Source organism: Balaenoptera borealis (genome assembly GCF_965194805.1).
Source record: "Balaenoptera borealis genome assembly, chromosome: 3".
In the NCBI taxonomy this organism is placed as follows: domain Eukaryota; kingdom Metazoa; phylum Chordata; class Mammalia; order Artiodactyla; family Balaenopteridae; genus Balaenoptera; species Balaenoptera borealis.
Genome location: NC_138866.1, coordinates 158,904,322 through 158,925,675, shown reverse-complemented (window position 1 = coordinate 158,925,675; position 21,354 = coordinate 158,904,322). Strand labels below are relative to the sequence as shown.

General features: G+C 40.0%; 1 protein-coding gene and 1 long non-coding RNA gene across 12 annotated transcripts in view; one reads left to right on the top strand and one right to left on the bottom strand.

Annotated features, from left to right (window-relative positions):
• The window catches only part of LOC309625955 (uncharacterized protein), a 180,246-nt gene that overhangs the window by 46,599 nt on the left and 112,293 nt on the right, over positions 1-21,354 (top strand). The window contains exon 7 of one of the 11 annotated variants that reach the window (XR_014242818.1): positions 9,681-19,124. The exons of 9 other annotated variants lie outside the window; for them this stretch is intronic. The gene's annotated coding sequence lies outside the window, so the exon portion shown is untranslated. Of the gene's footprint in view, positions 1-4,884; positions 6,293-9,680; positions 19,125-21,354 lie in introns of those variants that run through there. One more of the 11 variants, XR_014242819.1, reaches the window with a different exon arrangement.
• LOC309625985 lies at positions 2,347-4,877 on the bottom strand. Its single transcript, XR_014242870.1, has 2 exons — positions 4,657-4,877; positions 2,347-4,607 (listed from the first exon to the last, which is right to left on the bottom strand). It is a non-coding gene; the product is annotated as an uncharacterized lncRNA (long non-coding RNA).

The following is a 21,354-nucleotide window of genomic DNA, read 5'->3' as shown; positions in this document are numbered from 1 at the left end:
CCTATGTTTTACAACTTTATCATTCATGCATAAGTAATGGAAACCTGAAGGAGGTTAGTTCTGAAAATGTTTGAAGCTGAAAAATGTCTAATTTATGGAATTTGAGAAGCTTATCATCCTCAGAGTAGAGATTGGTATTCCTCTTTGTGGTGAATCCTCTCCTTGCTCTGGGATAAAATGATTTGGTGAGTTTAATTTCACATACATGGTATAATGTCCGTATAAACTCATGCAGGGTTGAGGTTGGTACCTAATCATCTTTGGTAGCACAGGAGATTAGCCCAAATGCAGTTTCTTCATTTTGAGATGCTGTGCTTTCATTTAGAAATGGAAATTAGATAATTTATATATAATATATATATTTTATTTATATATAAATAAAATATATATATTATATAAAATATATTATTATTTATATATAAATATATATAAATATATATATAATATATATAATTACATAATTTATAATTATATATTATAATTATATATAATTATAATATATATAATATATATAATTTATATAAATTTATAATATATATTATAAATAATATATATTATTTATATATAAATATATATTATTTATATATAAATATATTATTATTTATATATAAATAATATATATATAAATAATATATATATATAATTTATATAAATTTATACAAACAAGGCAGTATCCCTGTATGATTAGAACATTTTAAACTTAATTTTGGAGTTAGACTCCTCAACGATGAACAATTAGACATTTGATTCCAGAAATCTAGGGTCATTCAGCTGGTAGAAGGATGTGTCAGTATCACCTCTACTCAAAGCTCTTCGGAGGAAATTCTATGACAAGGATCTGGTTTAGCTGAGAACATCTCTAACTATTAGTTCTTCAAGGGGGTGTTTAAGAATGAATAAAATATGACTTTGGGGAAAGTGGACTATCTCATTTGTAGTTTCTGGTGGACAGACCATCTCTGAATACCTCTGCTCTCCTGAAGTAAATAAATATCTTCATTGTCAATTAACGTTCTATGGGAACAAAGTCAATACCTAGATTCCTGGCATTGTTTTGAGAAAGGATATTAGCAGTTATTCTCCACCCTCCTCCCCCATATCAGGATCTAGCTCATCAAGCATTGTTATGTGGGGTGGGCAATATTCAGAGGATTTGATGTTTACTGGGAAGAAGAGTATTGAAACTCATTCATACCCACAGACATAATTACCTGCAACTTTAGCACTCAGGGAATCTTGTTGGCACAGATCCATCCAAAATCTTGGAAGACGCTCCATCAATACCCGCCCTCCCACAAGGCAATATGTCCTATAAAATTTGCAAAAGTAAGAGACCATTCTGATGTTCCCCCTTCCCCCATCACACTCTCTGTAGGTGGAGAAACCACGGAAATGTTGAGGATCTAAGGGGAAGGTGAGTCAGGGATTCACTGAGTTTGGGCTTAGTGAGAGATATTTATGAAATTCACAGTCAATTTCTAACATTTCCATGTGGAAAGGGCTGCCAGGAGTGTCTTTTTCAAAGATCTGAAACGCATTTCTTTAAAACGTGATCATCAGGAGGGTTGGGCACTCTGTCTCCCGTCTCTGTGGGAGGGTAGAATCCTAACATTTTGTTTTTCCGTTACCAGCCAGCAGACACAGCTGGCCCAATCGCCTTTACCCTTGCCAATCCTTTCTGACTTTTCACTTCCCTGGCTCTACAGAGGTCCCCTAATCCCTCATCCTCCCTTTAAACCAGTCACCTCTGTACTAATTGAAGTTGAGCTCAGTTTACATCGGATCCTCTTCCCTCCTGCAATAGTACGTTACCGATTAGAATCTTCCTTGCCACTTTAACTAGTGTCCAGCTTCAGCTAAGTCCCAAACTGTCCAATCAGGCATCTTGTCGTCACAAAGTCTCATAATTCCAGACCTTATTTGTTTGCTCAGGCTGCTATAATGGATACCACAGACTGGCTGGATTAAACAGCAGACATTTCTTTCTCACAGTTCTGGAGCCTGGGAGTCCAAGATCAAGGTGTCCTCAGAGAGTTATCTTCTCCTTAGACCTTCCCTTGTGTCTCTTTTTATAAGGGTACTAATCCCATTCATGGGGGCGCCACCCTCATGAACAAATCACCCCCAAAGGCCCCACCTCCTGACATCAGCACATTAAGGATTTAGGCTTCAATGTATAAATTTTTTGGAGACACATTCAGTCCACAGCACAGACTAAGCAGTGTACACTATGTCCTATAAAAACAAGCATCCCAGTGACACTGTGAGGATGCAAGACCAGCCTGATTACACAATTACATGGTTTGCACCTCAGTACAACATTTGGTTTGCTTTTTTTTTTTTCAGTTTTTAAATTTTTTAATTTGTTTCAAAGTTAAACCCAAGACACATTGACTTCATAGGAAATCCACTGAGAAATGTTTTCCTAGGCTGAACACCTCTTTCCCTTTAGTCTCCCCCAGCAGAGCATGTACATGTTAATTACTTTCATTTTATAATCACTGCTGTCCCACCACTATACCAAGATCACCTAAACTGTGTGTGTAGTATTCTGAATGTTCTTAGTTATACCCTAATTTCACTAACAGCAAAAGATTTTCTGCGATAAGCTGTCACTTGAATTCTTTGGCTACTTTTGAAGATGAAGTCCAAAGAACTCTTAAATGATTCTCCTTTGCGGGGGCGGGGGTAGGTGGTATTTTATAGGCATTAGAAACTAGCACCTGGGGCTGTGCTGATCCCATCTGGCATCACTGGGAGACAACCTATAAAACCAAAGAATCATTTGATGCAGCAGCCAACTAAGTGACTCGAAACTGAAGGTTAAATTTAAAGAAAAAACTAATTTATAGAAAAAAAGGTAATCCTAGAGGAACTCATTCTAGGCAATTGATCATTATGCCTGTGTGTGTGTGTGTGTGTGTGTGTGTGTGTGTGTGTGTTTGTTGTGTGTAAGGCACAACCAGATCGATTCAGTGCAGCCTGGTAGGTCCCAAATGACTCTCCTTTTCGGAAGACCGTGATCTGAGGGAGCAGAATCTGGCAAGTGGCCAGTACCAGTAAAGAGCAGCCGTGAAGTGCTGGCGACATTTATATTCAACCCCCCTCTGGAGTCAAACCGACAGGTTCGGGAATTCCCTGGCAGTCCAGTGGTTAGGACTCATCACTCTCATTGCCAAGGGCCAGGTTTCAATCCCTGGTTGAAGAACTAAGATCCCACAAGCTGTGCAGCGCAGCTTAAAAAAAAACAAAAACAGAAACAAACCTACAGGTTCACTTGGGTCCCACAGAGCAGTCAAGTCCACTCAGAAGCCGACTATAACCCAGCAGGTAGACTTTCCCACTGTTAACACATCCTTTCGCTTTGTTTCACTTCCAGCTATAAGCTGCTTGGACCGGTTTTCAGGCTCTTTAAATCTCACTCCAAATATAGCTTCCTTGGTGACCGAACAAATATGTGACCTTACATATAAAGAGCTGCACACACCTCCCAACTTCAACAGAAAAGAACGGCAATCCGTGTCCACTTCAAGCCTGGCATTTAAATGGGAACAAAGCCCAGCGCCACTTTGCTACTCTCTTGCTCACATGCCAGCCATGCCATTCAGACAGAGCTGAGCTAATGCCAGGAGAGCTCCCTGGTGTTAACAAAGCACCTGGAAACCAAATTGCTCTGCTAGTGCCATTGTACCCCTTCTCTCCCGAATGTCAGGATATGGTGCAAAGGCAAGAGGTCAGATAGTCCTGAAGTGTTCTCACTGCCACAGCTGGCATACATCTGCCATTCCTGTCTGTTTCAAAGAGCGCATTCATTTTCTTGAAATATGTGACAAGCACTCTTTCATTCCACGATAAGAGTATAAACCAAATCTGGGCCACTTGCCCATTTCTACCACCTCTTATAGCCTGTGACCTCAGAGCCATTAATCAAGGGGCCTAAAGCGTGACAGGGCAGCCACACCACTGGTTTTCAAGTTGCAGAGGGAGGATGCACTAGGACTGGGGTCTCGGCAGGGTATGCACAATTCCCTTTGGAGTCCATTCAATTCGATCCCTTATAAAGACTGAACTTCTTTTAAGAGCACAGGGCCAGCCCCTTAAGCCTCAGAACAGATTGTTTTCCCTCAGTAGAGATTTTCAGACAGAGATAACTAACCATCGTAGGCTCGGGACATGTAAGATGGAAACAGAAAGCTTACAAACAACAAGAGAGGAATCATCATTTCACTTGCTTCAGGCAAAGCAGTTCAGTTCTGTCTCACTCACTGCAGACACCTAGCAAAGAAAACAAACCTATGTCAAAGTCTCCCTGACACGTAGCACAACTCAAAGGCCAGGACAGGGGAAGCAAAAAGAACGCTCCACCCAAGCCTGTTCCAAAGGTCTGCTCTATTACACACAGGAGAGAAATTCCGCCTTGGGTCAAGGGCAGCTGAAAGAGCACTGCTGCTAGTTAGTGTCTTGTTCTGGAGCATCCTTTTCAGCCACAAACTGAGGCTGAGACTGTACCATTTATAGAAATTTCATCACGAAGATGCTTACACTCAATATCTTTGGATGTTGGTTTTCATGTGACTTTTTCCAAGTCCACAGCCAACATCTTTAATCTTTCTCATTTCTGGTGCCCAGCCAGGTCTTGCCTGCATCTATTCTTACTCATTTCAAGGTTCCATTCGTTAGTTTTAAGCTTCAACGTGCACGTTGGTTTCTCACCGTCTCTGCAGATGCCAAAGGCCACTGCCAAAGGTCTGAGGTTGCTGGCCTCGCTTGGACCAGACTGAGGCCACCATGACTTCCAGCCACGAGACCGGCCCTGAAGAGCTGGTTTGCTTTTGTGGATACCATAATTTTGAATTCTTTTTCTTTACTTTTTCTGTTTTTCAGAGTTCTCAAGTGTTACCTATGATAGAAAGTAAGTGTTGTTAATTCAGAGCATTTATGATTAGTCACTGCACAAGAATACTTGAAATGCTCTAAAATCTTACAGCTCAAATGAGCAATAACCTTCACAAAGATCTTCTTAAATGTGACAAGAGTCCTAAAAATTTGCACGAAATGATCAACCCAGAGTTGTGAAGGTGACATGAACTGCTCAAAGCTGTCAAAACAAACAAACAAACCCTCAAATTCTGGCCAGCCTTGCTAGAGAAAAAAAAAACAAACTAAATTATATTTTTGGTTTTTCTAATATAAAATGTTATGTTACAAAATGATTGCCAAATGGAGAGATGCTCAAAGAGAAGAGTCAGAGATGCAGGGAGAAGCAGTAGAAAGGTATGCTGGGCAGCAAATTAATTTTAAAAAATCATTCTAAACGTGATGTGTGTGGCATTTATTAGCTTTTCAAAAATTTGTAATTTGTGGGGATGTGTATTCTCATTTCAAACAAACATCTATTTTATACATATTTTTGGATTCTTTTTCCTAACGAGGATTCCCCCATATTATGTCAACTCCAGAGCCCACAAAGCTTGGATCCCTTTTTGCTTAGAGACATTTTCTTTGGAGCGCAAATATACTACATCGTGTCTGCTGAGTTCAGGGAGGTGGAACTGAGGGGGACTTAGAGGAAAGGACACAGGGACAGCCCTTGAAAGAAGGAGGCACTTGTTAGAAAGGGAAAGTTTGGCTCAATTTTCTGGTCCTCACTCCTGGACTTTGGTTGGCCACCTGAAGAACAGATTCCAGGATGAGGGTAAGGCTGAACCCTTCCAGACCAGCCACCGTCTTCCTGGAGTGTGAGAACTGAGAAGGTGGCTCTGTGTGTCTGCATGTGAAGTCAGGAGTCTGTCCTAACCTAGCTGTAGCCCCGGGAGCCTCAGAGCTGATTGGACCCGGGAGAGAGGAGATCTAGGAAGAAGAGGCAGCCCTGTATGCCCTGCCACATTGAGAGCAGGGGGATAAGTCAGGATCCAGCATAAAGAGGAGAGAGGACATCGAAAAGAACCGCATGTTCCCACGGCTGGTGTAAGTATGGATACTTCCGGCTCTGAGTGGACTCTACCTGAGGTTTTTTTGTCTTAAAAGATTCTATTTTTTAAGAGCAGTTTTAGGTTTACAACTCAATTGAGAAGAAGGTACAGAGATTTCCCATAAACCCTCTGCTCCACAAATGCATAGCTTCCCCCACGATCACCACCCCCACCAGAATGGTCCTTTGTTTTTTTCTTTCTTTTAACCAAGGATGAACCTACACTGACACCTTTTTTTTTTTTTTTTTAATCTACAAAGAAGAGAGAAAAAAAGTCAACACCTCAGTAATGCATATTGCTTCTCTTTTTACTTTCCTTTCTTCTCTTGAACGTCCTCAGTGGAAAAACATCACTTATCAGAAGCAAAAACTGTCAATATTACGGTGCGGGCAGAGAGAACTTTGTTTACAAAGAATCAGTTTCACTTCCTGCTTCCTGTAGATGGAGCTAAATCCTTAAGCATATGTTCTGTGTTTGCACATCTTCCAAGTTTCTGGGAAGGAAATCTTTGAAAGACGATATTAATGTCTGAAGGCTCCTCGTTCTTTTTACTGTAACTAGTGCTACAATGTGCAAGATTTGGTGCTAAAGAAAAAACACTTCTTTGAGTCACAAGTCCTGTGCCCGCTTCCTTGTCTTTGCAGGGAGCTTGTCTTAGAGAGCAATGGCCAGAATGTTGCTACTATTTTTTATTTCTGTGTTTTGTGAAAAATTAAACTGCCCATTATGCATTGTCCTTTCCCACGGCTGTTTCCTGTGTACTGGTCTCGTCCCTTGCTCGGTGTGATTGAATGATCATATATAACAGGTTGCAATGACCTCTCAGTATTTTTTTCAATCAGTTAATAAACATTGCGTACCTGTGGACAGAAGGATGCACTTTATTACTTCCCCACATGGTTTCTAAGGGATGTGAGAACACAATGTGTCAGGCCACCAGGAAACTTAAAAAAGGAAACAGAAAAAAAAAAGGATCTGATTGTGTCCCTACCAAGTTCATAGCATTGTATTTGTTCATCAATTCCAAAACCAGGAAGAGAAACTTTATACCTTAAAAGGAAAAGAAAAAGCGAAGTAATATTTAAAGGGTTTTAAATATAAATATAGGAAATATTTTGATTAAATGAATTTTCCTATGTCTTAGATGCTTTTTAATTTACCCAACAGTGCATTGAATACATTTTACTTTTTGAAATAAGAAAAAAAGAACCCTTCAAAAAGTTTTTAAAATGTTTTACTATTCTTTCCTAGTAGCTTCCAAATTTGTAGCCAGGATAAGTCAGAGGCAGAATAAAAATGAACGAACGATTTTAATTGTAACCTAAAATATTATCTTGAGCTTAAGACATTGTAATTATTTTGAATTTCAGGAAGATGCTGACAGCAAGGTAAATTTCATTCTCCACATTTTTAAGCTGCATGTTAGAAACTTTACCACCCTTGTGTACCTTTTAATTCTCTAAAGCTATGACATTTTCAATAATCAAACATTTCTTTTGGGGGGATTAATATGTGAATTTGCAGATTGGGTTAATTTCACTAATATGTGAGTTGAGAAATAATTCTCAAAATATTGGAATACTCAGTTTCATGTATTGGTGAGCATTCAGATGTATCATTTACTATAGTTTGCAGAGTTTAGAGGATTAAAGAAAAGAAATGTTGATATTAAAGAGGTGAATTATGAAATTAGTGATTCTCAAAACAACATCCAGGTTTAGTCCTTTAAAAAAGTAGTATAATTTTTTCAAAGTCACATTTACTGTTATACAAGCTATCCCTTGTTTTGATTTATTAGGAGGATATGAAAGGCATATTCTTTTTTTATGCATTTTTCTTAAGACTCCATTAAAACAAATGGTTTTCCGGTCTGTGCCCCCTTCCTATGTGATTATATATCAATTTAACATTGAGTTGCAAAAGGGAATCCATTACAAAAACCTTTTGTAATTGTGTAAATTCCCTGTGTTTAGGAAGCTTTTGAGACATCCAGGAATAAGCCAATTTCCCTAATGGTGAGAGAGAATTGTATGGTGGAGACAATAAAGTCTTGTCTGTTGACTCAGGCTTGTGCATGAATAAGTATACGATTTACTAATTAAAAAAGATGTTAACTTTGAGTTGTTGCTTTCTCTATAAAAAAAACAAACTGCTAGCAACTCTAGTTCTATTTTTCCCTGTCAGAATGCTGTCAGCCCACTGTCTTGAGGACGGAACTGAAATTCCATAGGATGGATAAATTTAAGTTTATTTTATGTGCTATACAGTTTATGGAAAGATTCTTAACATGTTAAGTATTAGACTGGATTCCAAAACATTGAAAGCATGCCAATTGACAGAGATTTGTAAAGATCGTTGAAGACATTATCTTTGCATATATAGCAATAGTATATTTACATTTTAAAATGGTTACCAGAGACTTGGGGGGAGGGCACAGGGGTGAAAGAAATGGGGAGATATTGGTCAAAGGGTACACATTTCCAGTTAAAAGATAAGTTCTGGGATCCAATGTACAGCATGGCGATGATAGTTACTCATACTGTATTGTGTACTTGAAAGTTGCTAAGAGAATAAATCTTAAATGTTCTCACCATAAACACACACACACACACACACACACACACAATGGTAACTATGTGATGTGAGGGAAGTAATCATTTTGCAGTCTACAAGTGTACCAAATCATCACATTTATACCTTTGACTTATACAATGTTATATGTCAATTACATCTCGATAAGGCTGAAAAAAAGATAATTTCTAAAAAGGGAAAATAATTTGAATATACCTTCTTACGCGCTAGGTGTTTTCATTGGTCACGCTCAAATCTGTTGTTTCCAATTCTCCCCTGGCTTAGGCCTTTCTGAGAGCAAAAGGACTAACTGAGTTAGGGTAATGGGTTTCCAGGGTCCTCTTGGCTGTTACCTTATTTAATAAGGCTTGGCTTGTGCAGTCACTAGTTGGATTCAATTATGTCCCTTCCTGACATTTTCATTCATTTGATTGCCCAGGCCTAATATGTCAGGCAAGATGAGGTCTGGGAGCAGGATATTTTCCTTTGAAAGCATCAGTGCTGATCAGATTTAAATATTTGTTCCCCCTACCCCTGCTCCTGACCCCACCACCTTGGCTATATCTAAGTCAACCAAATACTCTCCCATAAAATTTATTAAAGCCCCAAAACAATCAAGAAAGACACATTCAAATCTGCTGCCTCAACTATAGATTGAGACAAAGAAATGCAGATTTCACTTGATTGTTCAGTCATAGAAGTGTCTTTTTTTAAAAATAAATTTATTTATTTATTTTTGGCTGCATTGGGTCTTCGTTGCTGCGCGCGGGCTTTCTCTAGTTGCGACGAGCGGGGGCTACATTTCGTTGTGGTGCGCAGGCTTCTCACTGTGGTGGCTTCTCCTGTTGTGGAGCAGGGACTCTAGGCGCACGGGCTTCAGTAGTTGTGGCATGCGGCCTCAGTAGTTGTGGCGCACGGGCTTAGTTGCTCCGCGGCATGTGGGATCTTCCCGGACCAGGGCTCGAACCCATGTCCCCTGCACTGGCAGGCGGATTCTTAACCACTGTGCCACCAGGGAAGTCCTAGAAGTGTCTTTTGTTCATTCAGGAAGCATGGAAGGCAGTTCTAGGAAGGAAGCCACTTTGAGCCTAAGGAGCCCCTTGATGAATTTCTCTCTTTTCTTGATCTATTTCCTAGTTCCATAGCTGTCAGTGAAAAAATGTTGCCTGCCATAACAGTAAACAAAGGATGTTGTAGCCATCAAGACATCACACTGCAGCCACCCCCAACGATGCACCCTGAGGAGACTCAGGGTGAGAAAACACAGTATACTGGCCTCAGATAGCTGAGGTACATATCAAAGGAATGATTTCAGCGAGCCCTGATTCTTGAATCTTCCCCTACATAGAAAAGCACTAAATTCCTTAACTTGAGATGTCTGATTTTCTTTAATTCTTTAATTAACAGTAATCTTTTGATGTTCCAACTACTTGTTCTTTGTTGCAAAAACTCCTATATACCCTGGCTCCTTCCCTACCTCTTTGGAGCAGTCCCTCAGAGCTATCTGACCGGCTGCCTCCCGGGCTCAAGTCCTCAGTTTTGTTCACCGAATAAAACATCTCTCTCAACTTTTAGTTGTACATATTTTTTTTCAGTTGACATAGCCTTGCTGCAGTTTGCCCACTGTCCCCAGGCAGAGGTGAGGTGGAAGGAATGAAGGAAAAGATAAAGCAAATCACGGAAAATCTTGATGTAGCCAATCCGAATTGCATAACCTGACTGATAATGTTTTACAGGCACATGAAAAAATTACCTTGCGTTTCCTGAGTACATTCTACCTCACCTGTGTTGTGATTAAATCACAGACTGTCACGGATTTGAAAAGTTCAGGGCAGTGAGGCTGGTGTTCCACTGGAAGCCCCTGAATCTTTCAGCAGAACTCAGCCACGGACGTCAATATTACCAGCCCTTCGTGAGCTAAACTAAACGTGGATTCCATTTAAAAACACTCTTGTTTTGCACGTCATGTGCTCTTAGTACAATCATAATTATCAGTGATTCCAGTAATTAGCTGCTTGCTCACTTTCAAGCACTACAATATGATTATACAACATTTATAAAATTTGGAATCCATCCTGTCCTCCAGTCAAAGAGATATTTCAGGATTTAAAAAATCCTTTTCGCTTATCACCTTCAGTGTGTGCTGACAGGACTGACAGGTCCTGGGGTAGCACTTGTGTAGTTTCTATAATCCACCTAAACGGGAGACTTTTCTAGAAGAGGTTCTGCAAGCCTGCCTTATGTGAAGGGTGATGGAAGAACACAGTTTATTTTCTGAATACAAGAACCATAAACAAGTCACTGAAACAATATTACTTTTTGTTTATGCTAAAAGGATCAAATACTCTGCCCTCTCTAGAAACTTAATTAGAACATCTTCAAAGGCCCTCTAGGTTGCTGAAAGAGATATAATTTCGGGAACTTTCAAGTGATGAATAATAGAGGATCCCTTTATTTATTCCTTTGATAATTCTACCTAAATTGCATTTTTTCCCCAAGAAGACGTTTTCTTTGTTCTTTGTTCATTAACAAATCGTTATTCATCATAACTTGGAATCCAATTATCCCTTTCCAGAGCTGCCCGTGCTATTTCACTTCCCTGGGCACAGTGGGGTCATGCATATGTGTGACATCTCACAAAGTGTCATTTTAGGAAAGTCCTCTTACTCTACGTGTGGGAAGAAACCGAGTTAGGTTGTGTAGCCACAGAGCCCACTTTATTTTGCAACCTTTAGCTTCCTGGGGGGAGTCCAGAAATGAGGAGGGAATTTGACTTAAAACACTAGGTTGTTAGAGTTCAAATGTTCCGCTTATTTATATCAACAAATTCAATCTAGACATCTCATTTAAAAATGTACATATCAGTGCCTGTTTGGAGAGACATGTAAAAATGTATGGCTAAATGCTCACAACTTTACTTTCAGACCATCATAATTATCTTGGCATTTCTATTTACCTTATGTGGAAATCAGAAAACAATTTTGAAAGCTTTTAGGGGCAACAGGGGCAGAAAGGACAGGTACCCTTAAAACAGTAAAGGCATTGCAGTCACCTGAGAGGCAACCTCAGAACTACCAGCAGAGGGCGCAACAGCCTATTTTATAATCAGTAGGAAGAATTTCGTGATCAGAAAACAACCTAAAATGGTATTTTCTCTCTTTGCTTATTAATTCTTACTGCACTAAAAATATAATGACTTTATTTATTTATATAAATTTATTTATTTGTTTATATTTTATTTTGGGCTGCGTTGGGTCTTTGTTGCTGTGCGTGGGCTTTCTCTAGCTGCCGTGAGCGAGGGCTACTCTTTGTTGCGGTGCACGGGCTTCTCATTGTGGTGGCTTCTCTTGTTGTGGAGCACGGGCTCTAGGCGCGCGGGCTTCAGTAGTTGTGGTTCACGGGCCTAGTTGCTCTGCGGCATGTGGGATCTTCCCGGACTAGGGCTCGAACCCGTGTCCCCTGCATTGGCAGGAGGATTCTTAACCACTGCGCCACCAGGGAAGTCCTATAATGACTTTATTGACAATAACATTTGGAACTAAAACCACACAAGCTGTAATAATTGTATTAGAGTAATGATAGGATTATTATACATAATATCTGACTTCTGGAACTAAAAGGGACCCTAGACCTTTTGGGTTCAATTTCTCTGTTTAAGGCCAGGGAGACTGAGGTTCTTAATTTTGAAGTTAAAATTCAAGGGGAGAGTTTTGATGAGAATTCTGGTCGCATCACTGGGTCCAGGACTCTGATTCAGCAGCACTGCTCCTCAGCCAAATAGCATTTTTAGCCCAATAACCGCAGATGGGAGAGTGGGGAGGGATATGGGATCATTGAAGTTAAGAATATTTTTCAGCTGATGTTTATCTGTAAAGTCTCCTCAATTCTTTTGTAAGAACATTCATATATTCAGAGAAATGACATTTTCAGGGAGAACCTGCCATCCTTCTGTCACCTCTATAGTATTTTCTAAAGCACCTCTGTTTCCAGCTGTGACGCAGCAATGCCATTTTACCAAATGCTGCCTTTCCAGCCTCTGGCTCTTTCCGCAATAGAAGGGAAGGGATTTTTCACACATTTGGTTTATTCTGAGAAGATACTTCCTACAGCATCAACAAATATCATGTAACAGGAATGAGTAAGGAGACCTGGCTTCGGTTCTGTTGCCAGGATTCTCATGGAAATGATGCTGCTATTCAAAAAGTGGAAGTTGACATAAAGCTGCATTGTTAACTCACAGAAGAAGGAGAGTAATGAAAGCTTGCGTTCAAAAAGAACACAATGCTCCCCAAATAATCACCTGACCTGAAAATGAAAAGGACAGAAAATCGATATGACAGTCATGGACTTTAATATTTTGAAAATTTATTTTGTAATTTACATTATTTCTTCTTGTTCATATTGCCAAGTGGCTTGAAAACTGTCTGAAGGACCATAAATGATTGATGCTGAAAATTATATATTAGAAACTTTTGTTGAAAAGGTGAGGAAAGACAGAAATTTTGGAAAACCAAGATATACTACAAGGTCTGTCCATATATATATATATATTTATCAACAGGTAATACTTTCTCTCAACCATTGAAAATGTGATAGTACTTTAACAATAAAATGATTTTCAATGTGTTACAGACAATATAAGGTAACTAAAACTTCAATCAAATATCTGATTGGAAGGCTTTACAGAACTCTTCAAAATATTATTTAAAAATACGGTTTCCTTTTGAAAGTATCTGAAAATCAAATTGCCCAGATCATTACACATTTGACTAAGTTTCAATTTGACAAAGGTTCTCCATTGGAATATATATTTTAGAAGCAAGATTAAATGAGTAAATGCAGATAAAGCACTTTGCCCTTTGCCTGGCTCAAATAACTTGTTACAATTATTTTTAAAATTTCCATTACAGTGCAGCAAAATGACCATCCAATTTTCAGCGTATGCTACTTTTGAGTAGAAGGCTTTTTAGCAACGAGCTGAATGTCCTTTTACTTATAAAAGTAAATGGCCTAATCAGATGTTGTTTTGGAGACTTCCAAGGTTTAACATTTGGTGATTTTACCATCTTATTCCAAATAAAGGAGACAAGGAAACCTCTCTGATTTTACTGTGAGAGCTCTGTATGAACAGCTGTGTATAATAACTTGACAACGTTATGGGAAAATTTGGTAAAAGACATTTTATTTGTAACACCTATTTGAATTGGAGATGATCTCTGAGGACATGACTTCCCCGATGCTTATTCATTAGAAAATATCCTGGACTAAAGGCTGGCAAAATATTCTCTTGGGAGCAAGGTCTGCATTACTTAAAAGGTCTGACAATCTGGATATCTTCATATACAAATTTATACTATTTTGCATATCACCTGTTTTCCTTAGGTTAATGTTTAACTTAGCCTTTTTTCTTTTTAAGTGAATAGAAGCTTAACAAGTAGAAAATCTACGGATGATTTTCATTATGTGAACCAAGAAAGTAATTTGAACCTAGTAGTAACTATGACAAAATATTGCTTTCTAGTTATTATCTTTTTTCTTTTAGTGCTGGCCCTTGCTAAATGTTGCCAAAATTTTCAAATTTATGGATTGAGATACATAAACATATGTGAAAACTAGTTGTGTGAACCACCTTGGGCCTTAGTTTCCCCATTCAGCACAGAAGGAGTTGGGATGAATGAGAGGTGGGCTCTTTTCCCAGGTCTAGATGGGGCATCTATGTAGAGTGGTCCTGCTGGAGCTCATAGGGATGGTGAACAAGTCCAGTGTCCAAGCAGCCAGTGGGGCAGGTCCCCAGGGCCTTACCCCAAACACCCTGGGTCTGATGTGTTTCAAAATTCAGATTTGGTTTTTCCTTTTGGATTTTAGAAAGGAAATACATGGCAGATACAGTGCATTATACAGTATCCCCATCAAGCTCTGGGGCAGCTCCACACAGTCAAGCGTATTAAGGATTCTGGAGGTAAATACTGTAGGGACTGTAAATAACTTCTCCTCCACTCAGGCCACCTGTTGACATTAGAGGAATTATGAAGTTTGTTTGTTTGTTTGTTTTTTACTGCATTTTGGATTTTGAATTGCAGTTAAGATATTGTGAACCTGGACACATGTGAAGCCTACTAATTAAATACAAACACAGCATAAAGCTTGTGCTAACTCTTCCCACAGCAGCAGGGGAAGAGATAAGATGTGAGAGACACGTGTCTCCACCCTTGGGAGGGCGTGTGCTTGCGGTGAGGGTGGGACATTTCCATCAGTATTTATTTCCTTGGTTCCATATAAATTTCACTATCTTTACTTTTGTGCTTTTTTTTTGGTGGCAACACAAACATACAAACTAACTGAAAAAAAAAACCCAAATCCTAACTTTTATTAATTTTGCAATTCAGGAATTGAAGGATTTTATCATGGAACCATTGGCGTTTCAAAGACTCTTCCTACTACATTACCTGGAGATAAACAAAGACCATCCAAACGAGAACAGGCAAAGGCTGCTTATTCTGAGCTTGCTAGAGCGAAGGCAATCAGCCACCATCACTCGCTTTTCGCAGGAGACTCCAAGGCAGTCAGGGGAGTTGGAAAGCTTCATCGTGGACAAAAGAGAAGGCTTCAGGGGTGCCCAGGTGGAGGCTGTCAGCTTGGGGAAAGCTGTAGGCAGGCTAACATTACCATGGGGCTCCTAGGAGACTTCCTCTGGTCAGTTCTGTGTTAGAAAGGAGGTCAGGGGCCAACATGAGAGAAGCTGGCAGTTACTGACCTAGTTCTGGCCATTTGGGGCCAATGGCTACAGGGGTTGTGGTTTGGCTTCCTGGGCTGGCTGCTGCTGTGGTTGTAGGTCGGAGTTCTGCTGTCATAAACAGTCTAGCCACTGTCCTTTTCTCCATTCAGTCTCTCAGTAGGGGGGAGTTCCAGTGGTAGTTCCAGAATTTCTAGAAGGGAGAGATTTAAAGGGATAACTTTATGGATGGAGAGTCTAGGAGACTTGTAACGAAGCTGCATTTTCATAGGAAACTCCTGGGCTTTCCTTAGATTATTCCTTTATTGGAGTGGCTTTGGAATCAGGACATGCTGCGTAGGGTGGGGCTTCTCAAGTCCCCACTGCTTTCTCTAGCTCTGCAGCTGGGGGTGCCTTCCTGCGTTAGGTTCCTTTCATTTCATTAAGCAGCTAACGTTAACTTTCTTGCTGCAGTCAAACAGCAAAATCGGCTCTGGGAACAAGCACGAAGTTCAAATCTTAAAGAAAACATTCCCTTGCCATGCAACGTTCTGCTCTAATGAAGTACGTTAAGCAAATAATTTGCTTCGCAGGTCCCAGGGAAGTTACTGAGAAAATGATGAATAGGAAGAAAGGTGAAAGAATAGAAAGATTGAAAAGAGAGATAGGCCCATGAACTTCTGAGTCACTTGAACAAAATCAAATACTAACTATGAAAATTAACCATTAGTCAAACTAATTGATTTATAAGATGAACAGTCCTCTCAGAATCAAAATAATGATATTAAATGGAAGAATAACTGCATTTGAGGTTATTGAAAGGAAAGAAAATCTCTGCAGTGACTAAAGTTAATGGCCTGCTCTTGCCCTGCTGTCAACTTTCTCTATTCAGAATATATATATTCTCTCTCTCCCATCCATGGATTATTAATATCCATATCACACATCACAATAAAACAAAATTATGATGTGAATATTATTCCCATATTTTGAATACTCCCTGAAGTGCCTTTTGGGTCATTAGGGTGATTTTTCATTTAGAACATGTAGATAACTGATTTTTAAAATGAAGAATTTCTAATATACACAGCACCTAAATGCATAATATCATTTTACATTTTTATAAAGACGTTCCTCTGAGGTTCCCAAAGCCCATGGTTAATTTCAGTTTGATTTATATCCAGCTATGTGACTGCTCTGAAGACACAGATACAGTGTAGCTTCCTATCAGAACTCTCAAGAGTTGTGAAGCACTTAAGATTTCACCCAACTTGGAACCAACAAGTTAGGTTGCCAATTTCATGGATGGTAATCAGAAGACATGAGACTCCCGGGTCAGAGACAAGGACTTTATGACTCATGGTGCAGCAGGCAGTTTGAGCAAACATTTGCTGAGTTTGCACTGCTTGTCCCCCAAATCCCACAGGGAGGTGTGTGTGTGTGTGCAGTGGACAGGGACCTTGAATTTGGAGAGCCTGATCTAAGACCAGTAAGAATGTCTTCCCTTTGTTCTGGAAGGAGACACTGTATCTTCCATGCTGATTGCCATTCAAATACCCTGCTTGCTGTTCAGATTTCCCTCTGCTGGAAAGATGTACCCAAATCCCAGAGACACATGGAGAATGATCTTTCAGTAATATGGTGAGATTTCCCAGGAGTACACACGTTGTTGGGCACTATGATTAATCTGACCGACAGAAGCAGCAGCAAAGTCTGTTCAACTTGTCTCCCATGACATTTAATTTAGGCTTCTACCAACAGGACCGCAGTCCATAGGACATGCCAATCCATCCAGAGAATCCAGATGGCTAGCCGGAAGCAAGTTTGAATTCCCCAGGCCCCTTTTGGCCAGGCTACCACCCAAAGGTGTACCAACCAGACTGGTCCAGTGTGGGAGAGAAAGACACATCATGCCAGGAATTCTCAGAGTAGAATCTTAGATATTCAGGTTAGGTCTTTGCCACCCCTTTCATCCTGATCATTGCTCAGGAGATGGCCAAGAAGGGACAGTCCCTTTTTGGAACAGTGGTGTTCAGTGACCAAAGTACCTTGCTAAGGCTGCAGACCAGAAAGAGGTGAGGGAGGTAGAGTTAGAAAATTTTTGAGTCATTTTTTTCAGGAGGCTGTTCGAACATTCAATGATACCGAATGACTGTGGTTGGTAGGCAGCACGGAAGGGCCATCTTGACTATCAGCCCATGGTTGGGTGGTTTTTGCTGTAGAAGGCACACCACTGTCAGATTGCAAATGGAAAGCATGGCCCAGATTACGTTCAAGGCCCCAGTGGTGTGGCCGGAGTCGGCTGATTGGACTGCATCTCATGAAATGTCAAGTGTGATGAGACACAAGTGATAGCCTGAGAGGAGCTTCGGCATCAGGTGTAGTCTATCTGCCAGGAGCAGCAGGGGCCATACCCCCTGCACCGTGGCCTCCCTCACCTGAGACAAACAGCGGGACCACTGGCAACAGCCCAAGGGGCAGAAGAGATTAACAAGGCACATCAACAGGAGTTTTGGACACAGCTATGAGAATGGCTTTGCGTTCGGCCCACTGAGCAGTGACCACAAACATCATAACTTCTGTTTGGGTGGAGCTGAGCTGGAACGGCCACAGCAGCTCAGAGGATATACATACTGTCTGGTAGCAAATGACTGGGGAGTTTAGCCCAGTGGTGCTTCTCTACCTGGAGCTCTTCCTGATGGGGTAAAGCCCCTTGGCCCTTATGGGGTTGGGAGCACAGGCATGTGACACTTTAATTCCTACTGTACATTCAGAGGTAGATGAGACATCAACAAGGCACTGAAATGCTCCAGTGGCTCCACATTCTTCCTTACTGAGAATGCTGCTCAACCCCATCTGTTGAATTTGGCCTTTTATAGGATCAGATAGGGTGGAGGCTTGGGCGACAGTATCCAGCAGAGACACAGAAGTCTGAGACTCTCTTCTTCCTCTTCTTCAGCTAGTTGGGTGGGTGGGTGTGGTCTTCAGCTTTCCCTGGGGACTGGGAGACTTCAGCTCCACCCCTAATCTCATCTTAAGATACCTTCATACAATCTTAAGGTGCTTTGAACTCAGACAACCCTCTGCATTCAAAGGATTCTTTAAATGATAAGTAGAGAATCACTAAATATTTACCAATCTTTTAGTCTAAATATGCACATCCGAGGACAGACGTTTTACACTTTTATGTCTCTAAGGACTTTTAAAGGGAATTTTGTTTGGATCATCACTTTCTTCTGACGCTGGTTGCTGGTAATAAATAGTTCATTAATCCAACGTGGCAAAGTCTTGTCCTGGTCTGTGCCCTCTGTGGTCCACCACCTTCTTCAACAACCTGTTCTAGGTTTTCCACCATCATAAATCCCAGGCAGTGCTAGCATCAGTGCTGCAGGAGAGCTTGCAAACCACAGTGCCCTCCGAAATCCCTGTGTCTGAGCCTTTTCTGGCCTGTACCCCTATGTCTACATCCCCATCTTTGAACTGCTTTTCTTTTTCTCCTTTTTCTCAACCTCTCTTATTTTGTTCACTTCTCCTCCAGTCTGAATATACCAAACCATCCTTTTTTTCTTTTCTCTTATCTTTGTTGATGACTCCTAATTTTCATTAGGAAAATGTATTATTTTAATGTGCTTTGTAAGGCTAGTGGCATTCAGGAGTTCGTGCCCTTGGAAATTCATGCATGTTCACCTTCTAGAACTCCCTGGTTCCTGAGAGCAGGAATGAGTTATCTCTGACTTTCAGTGTCTGTAGGAACCATCAGGGACAATCTGATAAATTGGGCATACAACACATACCCCCCCAAAAGATTCTCAACAAATGTGACCGTTCACTGCTCACTGCAGTCAAATATACTGAACACTGAAAATGACTCTGTTTAGGACTTCCCTGGTGGCGCAGTGGTTAAGAATCCACCTGACAATGCAGGGGACACAGGTTCGAGCTCGGTCCGGGAAGATCCCACATGCCGCGGAGCAACTAAGCCCGTGCACCACAGCTACTGAGCCTGCGCTCTAGAGCCCGCGAGCCACAACTACTGAGCCTGTGCTCTAGAGCCCGTAAGCCACAACTACTGAGCCTGTGCTCTAGAGCCCGTGAGTCACAACTACTGAGCCCGCACGCCACAACTACTGAAGCCCGCATGCCTAGAGCCCATGCTCCGCAACAAGAGAAGCCACTGCAATGAGAAGCCTGCGCACAGCAAAGAGGAGTAGCCCCCGCTCGCCACAACTAGAGAAAGCCTGCGCGCAGCAACGCAGACCCAACACAACCAAAAATAAATAAATTAATTAATTAATTTAAAAAAAAAGAAAGAAAATGACTTTGTTTATACTGGATGAATTCTTGTGACTTTAGATAAAACACACAGAAAAACCCATGTGTGGGGATGACCTCTGAGAGGCAGTAGAAAGTCCTACCACTCTGCCATTCTGTCTCCTTTCTTCTTCACCCCAAGTGAGGAAGGGGCAGAAATGTCTTGAAGCTTACATAAAGCTCTGGTTAAGTCACTTTCATGTAAAAATTTGTTTCACATTTTCCTTGCAGCAGGACCGAGAATTTGGATAAGTATACCTAAAAAAATTTTATAAACTTCTTTCCTAACTTGCGTTTTCTCCATACAGTTGTTGAATCTTTGCTTTATATGTAGTCTTAGGAAGTTTACATTGTCTGAAATAAAGAAATAAATAAAATTTTCTTTTCTTTTTTTATTGTTGTGGTAAAATAGACATAACACAAAATGTAACATTTTAACCATTCTTGGGTGTCCAGTTCAGTGGCATTAAGTACATTCATATTGTTGTGACACCATCACCACCATCCATCTCCATAGCTCTTTTCATCTTCCCCAATGGAAACTCTGAACCCATTAAACAACAATGCCTCATTCCCTCATCCCCCAGCCCCTGGTTACCACTATTCTACTTTCAGTCTATGAATTGACTATTCAAAGTACCTCACATACTTGGAATCATACAGTATTTGTCCTTTTGTGTCTGGCTTATTTCACGTAGCATAAGATCTTCCAGGTTTACTCATGTTGTATCCTATGCCAGAATTTCCTTCCAGAAATTAGAAATTAGAATAAATTATCCAGAAATTAAAATAAATTATTTTATTAGTTTTAGAATTTTTTGTACTAGAATGTCTTGAGTTTTCTTTGTATACCAGTGTACAGTCGTGTAATCAGCAAAAGTAATAGTTTTTCTTTTTTCCCATGTTTTTTGCCAGTTATTTCATTTTCTTTTAGTATTTACTATAATACCTGTAACAGTGTTAAAATTAATGTGAAATGGATTATCTTTGTCTGGTTCTGATTTTAGAATTTGCTGCTAGTTTTTGGAAAATTATTTTTATTGATTTAAATAGTTTCTTTCTAGTGCTATTTTTAATTAGGACTGACTATTGAATTTTTTCAAATGCCTTTTAATCAACTTGGGCTTTTATCTTTCACCTTTTTTGCTATACTGGATTAAGTGGATACATTTCCTGATATTAAGCACTCTATTATTCTTGGACTCATGTTTAAAAAAAACAAGAAGTAGAAAATTTTAATCAATCAGCTACCAAATAATCCATAAGACGGTCAAGAATCTATCATTTAAAAAGACACCAGGACCATATGGCTTCACAACTGAGTTTTACCTGGACTCTAAAGAACAGAAAATTCCCATATTATTTAAGATAAGCCATTGAAATATATATAAAGCTCCTCAATGATGTCAACATAATTTTCATGCCCAGATTTGATAAAAATAGAAGCAAAATACAAAACTGCAAGCCAGTTTGGCTTATTATGATAAAAGCAGTAACTCTAAATAAAATATTAGCAAAGAGAATCTGTCTATATTTCAAAGGACTAAGTAGAATACATTTCATGAAATATATTCTTAAGTATAAATTTTTCATTGCTATTTTCACTTCAAGTTGTTTATCATATCCTATTGTCCAGGTTATTCACATTCTTTGAAGTTATATCTTCCCCTGACAACTTAGGAACCCTGAGAAAGTGAATAAGAGAGGAATAAACTATCTAAAATCTGACTCAGACCCCAGATAAGCATACGGTGCTTTAGTGAGGAGAAATTTGATTCTGCTGATCAG